Below are 14,464 nucleotides of genomic sequence, written 5' to 3'. Positions count from 1 at the left end.
CCATATACCTGCCTTTGACCCATATCCCTTAATGTATTTGCTGAACAAAAATCTGTCATGATATGCAGACAATGATATACAGACAGGCACAGACAGGCAGCTAATGAACACAGAGTACAGGACTTGACCAGGCAGGACACTCAGGGGCGGTATCTCACTATAAAAGGCACGGGGCACTCACACTCGGCCTCTTTCCACTGATGAACATCTACAGAGTGAGTCAGGGTGTATGCACAGTATCACACCTCCAGCACGTGACTATGAGCTAGTCCGGTTCAGTCAGACAGAGTAACCACACTTAGGTTAGCAGAGAGTCAAACTCATAGAGAACAGTGTTAACTGTGCTACTGGTTCAATAAATCAGATTGAACTAACTTCAAGGTCTGGAGTATCTTTTGGTTTAAGCTGCATCCAGTTGCAGCCTGTGTTATCCCAGGGTACATGCTACCAGGAGGTTGTCTAATCTAGATGGTTTACCTCAGTCCGTTCCGTGACGACCACCGAATGTACGAGCACCATGGAGAAGATTCAGGCTCCTCACCAGCTCAGGACATCCGGCAATCTCGGTGCCAACTGGCGGACATTCAAGTAAATGTTTCTGCTGTACATCAAAGCTTCAGACCTCGTGGGTGCGTCTGATGCAAGGAATATCGCGCTTCTCCTCACAACAGCGGGTGATCAAGCCATCAAACTCTTCAACTCTTTTCACTTCACCAAAGGCCAGGACAAGACAAAGTTTCAGACCACCCTGGACAAGTTTGACAGTCACTGTGAAGTGGACACCAATGAAATCTTTGAGCGCTATATATTCAAACAGCGTCTACAAGGTAAAGATGAATCTTTCAACTCCTTCTTAACTAACCTCCGCCTGCTAGCGCTATCCTGCAACTTTGGTGATATTGCTGACTCCATGATCAGAGACCAAATCGTTTTTGGAGTTTGCTCTGACCCTCTGAGAGAGCAGTTACTTAAAATCAAGCATATGACCCTGCCAGTCGCGATTGAAACATGCACAGTGCATGAGCACGCCAAAAATCGCTATGCCCAGTACAAATCGGCTGAAAATGAGAAACTTGCCTCCCATGAGGCAGAGAGTGTGCAGGCCATCTCCCTGATGCAGCGCCTCAGCATTGATGAAAGCGGCCATTTCGCGCGTGTCATGATATTCAAACACACATCACAACACACACATCATGATAGACAGACCAACAGACCAATTAGCACACATAACACGACAGCCAATCACAGACAAGAGCAGACACAGTATAAGACAAGAAACACGACACCTCCTGGTCAGTCCATCTGGAGACAGGACTAGGCCAGTACCTCATTAACAAGACACTCACACAGTCACCACATGCTGAGTACCAAGTCAGATGTGTAAATAACTAGTTGGAATAAAACTGCGTTGTACCAATCGCAACCGTGTTGGTTCGTCTGTACCTCAGAGAACCCAACACCACATGGTACCAGTGAGTAAATCGATACTTACCGGCAAATCTGCCATCCTGAGCCATGGACATCCACAACAAACCGCAGCCGTTGCAAGTCGCTGGGAACCTGGGCACCAATTGGAAACTCTTCAAGCAGCGATTCGAACTGTTCATGCGAGCCAACGAAAAACAGGGCGCCTCGGACGAAACAAAGATTGCCATGCTCCTCACTACCGCAGGTCAGCACGCCATCGATGTATACAACTCCTTGGTGTTCACGGAAGGCGAGAACAAATCTAAATATGACACGGTCCTCCTCAAGCTCGACCAGCACTTCAACGTTGAGGTCAATGAAAGCTTTGAGAGGTATATCTTTCAGCAGCGCATACAAGGTAAGGATGAGCTCTTTCAGTCCTTCCTGACGCACCTCCGCGTACTCGCGCAGTCCTGCGGTTACGGCACCACCTCAGAGTCGATGATCCGGGACCAGGTCGTTTTTGGCGTTGCCTCCAGTGGCCTACGCCAGCAGCTTCTAGAAATTAAAGGCCTGACCTTAGCATCTGCAGTTGAAGCCTGTGTCCTGCATGAAAATGCGACCAGCCGCTATGCCCAATTTCAGGCGACCGAATCGGCACGGAGGGGGTCCCAAGCGATCAAATCGGCAAGCCAGGCCACGAGGCCGAACGCACCCAGGCAATCGTGTTTCTCTCGGCCTGCGGGCCGGACGAGGGCGTCCATTTCGCGCGCTTTTTGAGGCCTCCCACGGTTGTGCGCGCCAAAACCTACGGCAACACTGAGGGACGTGCTGCGCAGGCGTGCCCGACGCAAGACCGAACTGCGCATGCGCAGTGGCGTAACGGACGCCATGACGTCATGACATGCGGCAACTGTGGAGCTGCACATTTAAAAGGGCAATGCCCTGCAAAAACCCGACAATCCCTACACTGTGGCAAGATGGGCCACTACGCTGCCTACTGTCGAGCGGCTCAACCTGTGGATCTTCCACATCTCCGACAACCTCGCAGACACGTGCAGACCATCCAGCCTCCACATCACGACATCCAAACCGACGACACAGATGACCAAGACGCCTTCCGGGTTGCGGTCATTGATGTGAACCGGGTCAACACCATCAATCCAGCCGATGAATGGAGTGCCACCCTGGCGGTCAACCCAAATTCGTCGCCTACCTACTAGACTGGACTTATGAGACTGTTCACACGTCAGATTTTAGCAACTACTATATTGTAACATGTCACTGTTTTATCGTTCCAGGCCTCGTTTGATCGGTCCAAATTTCAGCGTTCTTCTTCTTTTGTTATGGTACAACCTCGTTAGCATGTCACACCTGACATCGCCCCTTGTATATAGTTACGCCACATGTACATGCTGTAAATATCACGCACACACACCTTTAGCTGCACTCAGGACACATTTATATTTATAACCACGTAGGCACATAATCTTGTAAAAATGGTGGGATGTCATGATATTCAAACACACATCACAACACACATCATGATAGACAGACCAACAGACCAATTAGCACACATAACACGACAGCCAATCACAGACAAGAGCAGACACAGTATAAGACAAGAAACACGACACCTCCTGGTCAGTCCATCTGGAGACAGGACAAGGCCAGGACCTCATTAACAAGACACTCACACATCACCACGTGCTGAGTACCAAGTCAGATGTGTAAATAACTAGTTGGAATAAAACTGCGTTGTACCAATCGCAACCGTGTTGGTTCGTCTGTACCTCAGAGCACTCAACACCACAGCGCGCTTTTCCCGCGGTCCCATGCTTGCGCGATGTGAACGGGATAACGAAGCGGCCGACACCCGCACTGCACATGTGCGACGACGCGCGGAGCATCAGGACGCCGACATCATGCCATGCTCGATCTGCGGCAACGCCCACTTAAGGAAACACTGCCCTGCAAGAGGCAGGCGATTAAACTGCGGGAAGCCTGGACACTATGCAGCCTTGTGCAGGTCTGCACCACCAGTCAGGGGCCAGCGCTCCCAATTCCGACGACGGCGCATTCAGAGTGTGCAACAACGATTACAGGATTCTGATCCTGGCAGCACAACGGATCCAGAGGAAGAATGCCTGGACTCCGCCTACTGTGTGGGCATCATTACCAAATGTGAATATGCCACATCCAACTCATCACAAATTCAATTCATCCTCGCTGTGGATTCTGCGGATGAATGCCGTGCGGTGATGCAGGTCAACCACTGCTCCATCCAGTTTAAGCTGGACACAGGTGCTTCTGCCAACCTCCACTCACAGGCAGATTTCAAACGCATCAAGGTCGTTCCAACAGCCTGCAGGCTCCTGGACTATAACGGAAATGCCATCACGGCACTGGGATCCTGCCATCTACCCGTCTCCAACTGGAGCACCCATGCATGGTTACGTTTTGAAATTGTCAAGCCAGGCAGGGCATCCCTATTTTGCGTGCATGCCTACAAGCAGCTGAACCTCGTGCAGTGGTTTTATACAACGACATCCTCCAATGTGGATCTTCAGGCCGGTATTGACGACATCCTCGCTCAGTATCCGGATGTGTTCGACGGGATGGGCACGCTGCCATATCGATACAAGATTCTGCTACGACCTGATGCCAAGCCAGTGGTCCACGCACCACGCTGGGTCCTGGCTCCGCTGAGGGATCGCCTGAAGGCACAACTCAAGGATCTTCAGCAACAGGGCATCATTTCCAAGGTAACCGAACCAAATGACTGGGTCAGCATGATGGAATGTGTTAGAAAGCCTTGTGTTAGACCTGTGCATCTGCATTGATCCCAAGGATCTCAATAAGAATATAATGCGTGAACACTATCCCATCCCGAAGCGGGAGGAATTCACCAGTGAGATGGCACACGCACGTTTTTTCACCAAGTTAGATGTGTCACATGGACTTTGGCAAATCCAACTGGATGAGTCCAGCAGAAGGTTCTGCACCTTCAACACACCGTTTGGCAGATACTGCTATAATCGTATGCCATTTGGCATTGTCTCGAGATCTTCCATCGCATCATGGAGCAGAAGATGGAGGGCATTGTAGGGGTTCGTATGTACGTGGACAACATCATCATATGGTCCACGATCCCTGAAGAGCATGTTTCCCGTCTCCAGCAGGTATTCCGCCGTGTCCATGCAAATGGCCTGAAGCTGAACAGGTCTAAATGTTGCTTTGGCATGTCGACACTCAAGTTCCTAGGTGACCAGTTCTCTCAGTAGGGCGTGCGCCTTGACACAGGCAAGGTCAAGGCCATCGAAGCCATGAAGGTCCCTGAAGACAAGAAGACGGTGCTGCGCTTCCTGGGCATGGTCAATTTTCTGGGAAAGTTCTTCCCAAACCTGGCCTCACACACCACCCTACGAAACCTGGTAAAAAAGTCCACTGCCTTTGGGTGGAAGGCAGCACATCAGGCAGAGTGGTTGGAGCTGAAAGTCAAGCTCACCACTGCACCCGTCTTAGCATTTTTCAACCTAGACAGGGAGAGGAAGATCTCGACTGATGCGAGCGAGGATGGCATCGGTGCGGTCCTGCTTCAACGCGATGACACTTCATCCTGGGCACGGGTAGCCTACGCATTGAGAGCCATGACGCACACCGAAACAAGGTATGCACAAATAGAGAAGGAATGCCTGGGCCTTCTCACTGGCATTCTCAAGTTTCACGACTATGTCTACGGCCTGTTGACATTCACTGTCGAGATGGATCATAGGCCTCTGGTCCACATTATCCACAAGGACCTGAACGACATGACACTTTGGGTACAGTGCATCCTCCTCAAACTCAGAAGGTACGATTTTGACTTAGTGTACACGCCTGGCCATGAGCTCATCATCGCTGATGCACTGTCCCGCTCCATCACATTGCCTAGTGAACCGCTGGAAATCATCCGGCAGATTGAATCACAGGTGCAGCTGTGTGCTAGCACACCCCCGGCGTCTGATGGAAGGTGGTTTGTATCCGCGAGGAGACAGCCAAAGACCCCCTCTTGCAGCGTGTCATGCACCACCTCGCCAATGGCTGGCAGAAAGGGCAGTGCCCTCAATTTTACAATGTAAAGGAGGACCTGACGGTGATTGATGGTATCCTCCTCAAGCTGGACCGGATTGTCATTCCACACAGTCTCCAGAGCTTGGTGCTCCGCCAAATCCATGAGGGACACCTGGGTGTTGAGAAGTGCAGACGGAGAGCCAGGCAGGCTGTCTACTGGCCCGGGATCAGCCAGGACATCTCGAACATGGTCCTCAACTGTGCGACCTGTCAACGCTTCCAGCCAATGCAGAGCAAGGGGACGCTCCAGCAGCATGAAATCGAGACCTCCCCGTGGTCCAAGGTTGGCATCGACCACTTTCGTGCGAATGGTCGTGACTACGTGTTGATTATTGACTATTTCTCCAATTACCCTGAAGTTGTGAAGCTCTCAGACCTCACATCTCGGACCGTCATCAAGTCCCGTAAGGAGACGTTCTCCAGGCATGGTATCCCACTCACTGTCATGAGTGACAATGGCCCATGCTTCAACAACCACGGGTGGTTGATGTTTGTCAAGTCATACCATTTCAAACATGCCACTTCCAGCCCACACTACCCGCAGTCCAATGGGAAGGTTGAAAAAGGGGTGTACATTGTGAAACAGCTCATCTGCAAGGCCGCGGATTCTGCTTCTGACATCTACCTCGCGCTGCTTGTGTACAGGGCAACTCCACTGTCCACTGGCATGTCGCCAGCCCAACTCCTGATGAACAGGGACCTGCGGACGACACTTCCAGCCATACACTTGCCCAACCTGGATCACCTCCCGGTGCTGCAGAATCTGCAGCAGCTCCGAAACCAGCAAAAGCAGGGCTATGATGCTCATGCCACCGATTTGCCCGTGTTATCCCCAGCAGACACTGTCAGGATCAAGATACCGGATGGTGGCTGGTCTGCTCTAGCTGGCGTTGTTCGACAGGCTGCGCCCCGCTCGTATGTTGTACGCAAGGCTGATGGTTCTGTTGTGCGACGAAACAGACGGGCACTGCGCAAAGCTGCCTGCTCGCAACTGCTGTCTTCTCCATTTCCGTTCGTTGTTTTGCCACCTCCTGATACCTCGAACTACAAGGCCACCAGTCGGCTTCCATCCCGCCTGTCAAGGTGCCGTCGTTCCCACCACCACCTCTCCGGCGGTCGACAAGGATCAGACGCAAGCCCCAGAGACTGGACTTATGAACATTTGTTTTGTTTGCTATGTTCTGTTTTCTCACATTAGACAGCTGTCTTCACATGTAAATACGTTCACATATGCCACCGCTTGTAAATATGTTAATATATGCCACCACATGTAAGTATGTTCCCATGTGCCAACAAAACATTAAAAAAAACAAGAGGAGATGTCATGATATGCAGATATGCAGATAATGATATACAGACAGGCACAGACAGGCAGCAAATGAACACAGAGAACAGGACATGACCAATGAGCAGGCAGGACACTCAGGGATGGTATCTCACTATAAAAGGCACGAGGCACTCACACTCTGCCTCTTTCCACTGATGAACATCTACAGAGTGAGTCAGGGTGTATGTACAGTATCACACCTCCAGCATGTGACTATGAGCTAGTCTGGTTCAGTCAGAGTAACCACACTTAGGTTAGCAGAGTCGATCTCATATATAACTGTGCTACTGGTTCAATAAATCAGATTGAACTAACTTCAAGGTCTGGAGTATCTTTTGTTGAAAGCTGCATCCAGTTGCAGCCTGTGTTATCTCAGAGTAGATAACACAACAAAATCTATCTATCTCAGATTTAAAATAACCACTGATCTAACTTCAACTGCCGTTTGTGGGAGAGAGTTCCAAACCTCTACCAACCTTTGTGTGTTGAAGTGTTAATGTAGAATGTAGTCAGAAAACATACTGAATGCTTGCCTTGATTGGACGGGGCATCGAGTATAAAAACTGGCAAGTCATGCTATAGTTGTGTCAAACCTTGGTAAGGCTGCACTTGGAATATTGCGCGCAATTCTGGTTGCCACAGTACCAGAAGGATGTGGAGGCTTTGGAGAGGGTGCAGAGGAGGTTTACCAGGATGTTTCCTGGTCTGGATGATGTTAGCTATGAGAAGATGCTGAACAGACTCGGACTGTTTTCATTCGAACAACGGAGATTGAGGGGTGACCTGATAGAGGTCTACAAGATTATGAGTGGCATGGATAGAGTGGATGGGCAGGCACTCTTTCCCAGGGTGGAGGGGTCAGTCACTGGGGAGCATAGGTTTAAGGTCCGTGGGGCAAAGTTTAGAGGAGATGTGCGAGGCATGTTTTTTACGCAGAGGGTGGTGAGTGCCTGGAACGCGTTGCCTGGGGAGGTTGTGGAAGCAGATACATTAACGGCGTTCAAAAGGCATCTCGACAAATACATGGATAGGATGGGTATAGAGGGATACGGTACTCGGGAATGCTGAGGGTTCTGGCCAAGGGTGATATCATGACCGGTACAGGCTTTGAGCGCCAAAGTGTTGTTCCTGTGCTGTATTGTTCTTTGTTCTTTGTAATGACCGGGCAACCTCTTTTCCGTGATGTTGGTTGATTGGGGAATATTTCCAGGTGTAGTACCACCCCTCCCACCCCACCCTTGCTCCCTGCAAATCCTAATGTTTATTACCCTTGCATTCCCATTGGTACTTACTATTGCCCCCCCCCCCCCCCCCCCCCCCCCCACACACACACACATTGTGCATTCATGCTGAACTCAATAGTGGAGACTGGGGTCATTGGACGGGGGAGAAACAGCAAGCTCCCACTCCCTCCACCCAGGATCTCACCAGCCCATACCAGCTGGCATCAAGGAGAGGAAAGAGATAACTCCCTTGTGAGGTACATTTTCCCTGTCTGCCCAGAGATGGCAATCCACAGTACGGAATGAATGCTCCATATGGCTGTCTAGCACCACCTTGTGATGGAGTTTATAATTTCTGAAGGAAGTGTGTAACAGTCGATGAAGTGAGTGGTTCCTGAAACAACACAATGCTCTGAATTATACAAGACCAGCACAGCTAAAGCTTCAGAGGCCAGAGCCTTCCTCTCCACCGAGCAGCCATTTAACACCTTCTGAATCAGGAAGTGCCGCCTCAGAATGCGACCGTCTAAAAGGCTGGCAACTCTCCAGAACTTTCGGTGTGGCATTGGATCATTTGCGTCGGGAAGGGGGTCAGTCTCGCTAGGTGCCAAGATAGCAGTTCCCGGCAAGGAGGGCAAGGTTGAAGGTTGGGAGAATCCCGGGAAGGAGGTAAACTGGGGTCTGGGGCAGGAGGGGGTTTGCTACATCCAAGGGGCGGGGGCCACCTGATGGGCTCTGTGGGCCTGTCCACTACCAGTCACGCAGGGAAACCTGCCAAGCTGGGCATTTGGTGTAGGCTGAAGAATAGTTCCTGTAGAGGGCCGGATGAGCCCATACCTAACTTGAGAAGGTGGTGGTGAGCTGCCTTTGTGAATCACTGCAGTCTATGTGGTGGAGGTACACCCACAGTGCCATTAGGAAGGGAAATGCAGGATTTTGGTCCACTGACAGTGAAGGAACGCCAATATATTTCTAAGTCAGGATGGTGCGAAACTTGGCGGGGAACTTCCAGGTGCTGGTGTTCCCAGGCATCTGCGGCTCTTATCTTTCTAGATTGTAGAGGTCGCGGGTTTTGATGCCTTGGTGAGTATCTGCAGTGAATCTTGTAGGTGAACAAAGAACAAAGATAAGTACTTCACAGGAATAGGCCCTTCAGCCTCCAAGCCTGCGCCTACCATCTTCTACACTTCTGGGGTCCGTATCCCTCTATTCCCATCCTATTCGTGTATTTGTCAAGATGCCCCTTAAACGTCACTATCGTCCCTGATTCCACCACCTCCTCCGGGAGTGAGTTCCAGGCACCCACTACCCTCTGTGTAAAATACTTGCCTCCTACATCTCCTCCATCTCCTGGGCAGCACGGTAGCACAATTGGATAGCCTTGAGGCTTCACAGCGCCAGGGTCCCAGGTTCAATTCCCCGCTGGGTCACTGTCTGTGCGAAGTTCTCCCCGTGTCTGCGTGGGTTTCCCCCGGGTGCTCCAGTTTCCTCCCACAGTCCAAAGATGTGAAGGTTAGGTGGATTGGCCATGATAAATTGCCCTTAGTGACCAAAAAGGATAGGCGGGGTTATTGGGTTACGGGGATAGGGGGGAAGTGAGGGCTTAAGTGGGTCGGTGCAGACTTGATGGGCCGAATGGCCTCCTTCTGCACTATGTTCTATGTTCATGTTCTTAAACCTTGCCCCTCACACCTTAAACCTACGCCCCTAGTATTTGAACCCTTTACCCTGGGAAAAAGTCTCTGACTATCCACTCTGTTTATGCCCCTCATAATTTTGTAGACCTCTATCAGGTCGCCCCTCAACCTCCTTCGTTCCAGTGAGAACAAACCAAGTTTATTTAACCTCTCCTCATAGCTAATGCCCTCCATACAAGGCAACATCCTGGCAAATCTCTTCTGCACCCTCTCTAAAGCCTCCACATCCTTCTGGTAGTGTGGCGACCAGAAATGAACACTATACTCCAAGCGTGGCCTAACTAAGGTTCCATGCAGCTGCAACACGACTTGCCAATTTTTATACTCAATGCCCCGGCCAATGAAGACAAGCATGTTGTATGCCCGCTTGACTACCTTCTCCACCTGTGTTGCCCCTTTCAGTGACCTGTGGACCTGTACACCAAGATCTCTCTGACTGTCAATACCCTTGAGGGTTCTACCATTCACTGTATATTCCCTACCAGTATTAGACCTTCCAAAATGCATTACCTCACATTTGTCCGGATTAAACTCCATCTGCCATCTCGCCGCCCAAGTCTCCAAACGATCTAAATCCTGCTGTATCCTCTGACAATCCTCATCGCTATCTGCAATTCCATCAATTCGTCCGCAAACTTACTAATCAGACCAGTTACATTTTCCTCCAAATCATTTATATATACTACAAACAGCAAAGGTCCCAGCACTGATCCATGCGGAACACCACTAGTCACAGCCCTCCAATCAGAAAAGCACCCTTCCATTGCTACTCGCTGCCTTCTATGACCGAGCCAATTCTGTATCCATCTTGCCAGCTCACCTCTGATCCCGTGTGACTTCACCTTTTGTACCAGCCTGCCATGAGGGACCTTGTCAAAGGCCTTACTGAAGTCCACCACTGCCCTACCTACATCACTCACTTTTGTGACTTCCTCGAAAAACTCTATCAAGTAGGTTAGACACGACCTCCCCTTCACAAAACCATGCTGCATCTTGCTAGTACTTGCTTCCAAATGGGAGTAGATCCTGTCTCGAAGAATTCTCTCCAGTAATTTCCCTACCACTGATGTAAGGCCTGTAGTTCCCTGGATTATCCTTGCTACCCTTCTTAAACAAAGGAACAACATTGGCTATTCTCCAGTCCTCCTGGACATCACCTGAAGACAGTGAGGATCCAAAGATTTCTGTCAAGGCCTCAGCAATTTCCTCTCTTGCCTCCTTCAGTATTCTGGGGTAGATCCCATCAGGCCCCGGGGACTTATCCACCTTAATATTTTTCAAGACGCCCAACATCTTGTCTTTTTGGATCTCAATGTGACCCAGGCGATCTACACATCCTTCTCCAGACTCAACATCCACCAATTCCTTCTCTTTGGTGAATACTGATGCAAAATATTCATTTAGTACCTCGCCCATTTCCTCTGACTCCATACATAGATTCCCTCCCCTGTCCTTCAGTGGGCCAACCCTTTCCCTGGCTCTTGCTTTTTATATACCTGTAAAAAGCCTTGGAATTTTCCTTAACCCTATTTGCCAATGACTTTTCGTGACCTCTTTTTGCCCTCCTGACTCCTTGCTTAAGTTCCTTCCTACTTTCCTTATATTCCACAAAGGCTTTGTCTGTTCCCAGCCTTCTAGCCCTGACAAATGCCTCCTTCTTCTTTTTGACGAGGTCTACAATATCTCTCGTGATCCAAGGTTCCCGATATTTGCCATGTTTATCCTTCTTCCTCACAGGAACATGTCGATCCTGAATTCCTTTCAACTGACATTTTGTGGTAAACCACTGTATTATATTGTACTTACTGTTCTTATTTATTGTACTTACTGTTTGTTACATGTCTAGGTTTGTCCCTGCTGTCTCCGCCCCTCGGGCGCAAATATAAAGGTGGCTAACATCCAGCCCTGCCCTCATTCTGGGACCGGCTGCTAGCAGGTATCTGTTAGCTGATTAAAGCCACAGTTTACTCTTCCGACTCTCGTCTGTCATCATTGATGGTACATCAATTTAATCAGCTGAAATTTTAAGGTGGATCCATCGCTCAAGCCTGATCGCCTGGAGTTGGACCCCCAAGCAGCCGACCCCACTGCCACATTTGAACAATGGCTAAGCTGCTTCGAATCTTACATTGATTCCTTCGCCGCCGCCGAGACCCACAAGATGCGAGTCCTCAACTCCCGGGTGAGCCCGCAGGTTTTCCTTCTTATCAGGGACGCTACCTCGTACGAGGATGCGATAACGCTGTTGAAGGGGCAGTATATTAAGGAAGTCAACGAGGTGTATGCCAGGCATCTCCTTGCCACGAGGCAACAGCGCCCCGGAGAATCGCAAGTTTAATTTCTGCGCGCCTTGTGGGTACTCGGCCAGAACTGCAGTTGTAAGGCTGTCAAGCACACCGAATTGCTGATCCGGGACGCCTATGTCGCAGGCATATAATCTAATTACCTCCGCCAGCCCTACTAGAAGGGGATACACTCGACCTCCAAGACACAGTACAGCTCTCGGACTCGTTGGAAGTGGTATTCCATAACGTGGAGGCCTACACCTCCGACCACGCGGCACCCTCGTGGACGTTGTGGGTGCTGCCATCACCTGACCCGGGGCGCCGCAAGCCTGTGCCGCGCAGCGACCCGCCAACTCTGGAGGCCCCAAATGTTACTTCTGTGGTCAGGGTAAGCACCCCAGACAACGCTGCCCAGCGAGGTGCGCGATCTGCAAAGGGTGCGGAAAGAAGGGCCACTTCTCTAAAGTCTGCCAGACCCGACCTGTTTCTAAACCCAGCTGCGCTGCGTGTAGCCCGCGAGGACCGCCCCCATCTTCCACATGCGACCCGTGGGGGCCGCCATCTTCAGCATCACCTGCCACGTGGGGGCCACCATCTTGGCCTCCATCTTCAACGCCACCCGCGACCCGTGGGGGCCGCCATCTTTGTCGCCACCTGCCACGTGCAACCCGTGGGGGCCGCCTTCTTGGAATCACCCCGCCGCCTCCCGGAACTCCTGCTCACCAGATCGTACGCTGGCCTCCGCTACCCTCGATCAGCCCACCCACCTTCCGAAGCTCGCCTCCATCACCCTCGACCAATCTCAACCTCATCACCTCACTAAATCCATGATGGCCGTCTGGATCAACGGCCACAAGACGACCTGCCTCTTCGACTCTGGGAGCACGGAGAATTTCATTCACCCAGATACGGTACGGCGCTGCTCCCTCCCAATTATACCCGTGACCCAGAGAATCTGCCTGGCTTCAGAATCAAATTCCGTGGAAGTCCGTGGGTACTGTGTCGCAACCCTTACAGTACGGGGCGTCGAGTACAAAAATTTCAAGCTCTACATCCTCCCCAACTCTGCGCTGCCCTACTACGAGGTCTAGATTTCCAATGTCACCTCAAAAGTCTTACCTTGGAGTTCGATGGACCCCTGCCCCCTCTCACCGTCTGTAGCCTCTCGACCCTTCAGGTCGCCCCACCCCCACTCTTTGCTAACCTCACCCCGGACTGTAAGCCCGTCGCCACTAGGAGCAGACGATACAGTGCCCGGGACAAGGCCTTGATCAGGTCAGAGGTCAAGCAACTCCTGCAGGAAGGGATTAAAGAGGCCAGGACTAGCCCCTGGAGAGCCTAAGTGGTGGTCATCAAAACTGGGGAGAAGCACCGGATGGTCATCGACTACAGTCAGACCATCAACCGGTACATGCAGTTCGATGCGTACCCTCTCCCCCGCACATCTGACATGGTCAATCAGATTGCACAGTACCGAGTCTTCGCCACTATTGACTTGAAGTCCGCGTACCACCAACTCCCTATCCGCCCGGAGGACCGCCAATACACTGCCTTCGAGGCAGATGGCCGCCTCTACCACTTCCTCAGGGTCCCCTTCGGCATCACCAATGGGATCTCGGTCTTCCAACGGGAGATGGATCGAATGGTTGACCAGTATGGGCTGCGGGCCACATTCCCGTATCTGGATAATGTCACCATCTGCGGCCATGACCAGCAGGACCATGACGCTAACCTCCAACATTTCCTCCACACCGCCAAGCTCCTTAACCTCACATACGATAAGGAGAAATGCGTTTTCCGCACAACCCGCCTAGCCATCCTTGGCTACGTTGTGTAAAACGGAGTCCTGGGGCCCGATCCCGACCGCATGTGCCCCCTCCTGGAACTTCCACTTCCCCACTGCCCCAAGGCCCTGAAGAGATGCCTGGGGTTCTTTTCCTATTATGCCCAGTGGGCCCCCAGTTATTTCACTCATAACCCACTCATTAAATCCACCATTCTTCCCCTGACGGCTGAGGCCCACCTGGCCTTCAACTGCATCAAAACAAATATTGCCAAAGCCACAATGCACGCAGTAGACAAGTCCATCCCGTTCCAGGTGGAGAGCGATCAACCAGGCAGGCATGCGCTTTAATCAGCTAAAAGATACCTGCTGGCAGCCGGTCCCAGAATGAGGGCAGGGCTGGAGGTGAGCCACCTTTATATTTGCGCCCGAGGGGCAGAGCCAGCAGGGACAAACCCAGGCATGTAACAAACAGTAAGAATAGTAAGTACAATAAGTAAGAACAGTAAGTACAATATAATACAGTGGTTTACCACACATTTGAAAGCCTCCCACATGTCAGATGTTGATTTACCCTCAAACATCCGCCCCCAATCTATGTTCTTCAGTTCCCTAGCTCCCTGAACTCC

At 51.1% G+C, this 14,464-nt stretch overlaps 1 protein-coding gene across 1 annotated transcript in view; it reads left to right on the top strand.

The window, feature by feature from the left end:
* The window catches only part of btk (Bruton agammaglobulinemia tyrosine kinase), a 141,124-nt gene that overhangs the window by 62,336 nt on the left and 64,324 nt on the right, over positions 1 to 14,464 (top strand). The window lies entirely within an intron of this gene.

Source organism: Scyliorhinus torazame, chromosome 5 (assembly GCF_047496885.1).
Source record: "Scyliorhinus torazame isolate Kashiwa2021f chromosome 5, sScyTor2.1, whole genome shotgun sequence".
Lineage (NCBI taxonomy): Eukaryota > Metazoa > Chordata > Chondrichthyes > Carcharhiniformes > Scyliorhinidae > Scyliorhinus > Scyliorhinus torazame.
This window is presented reverse-complemented; position numbering and strand designations above follow the sequence as displayed.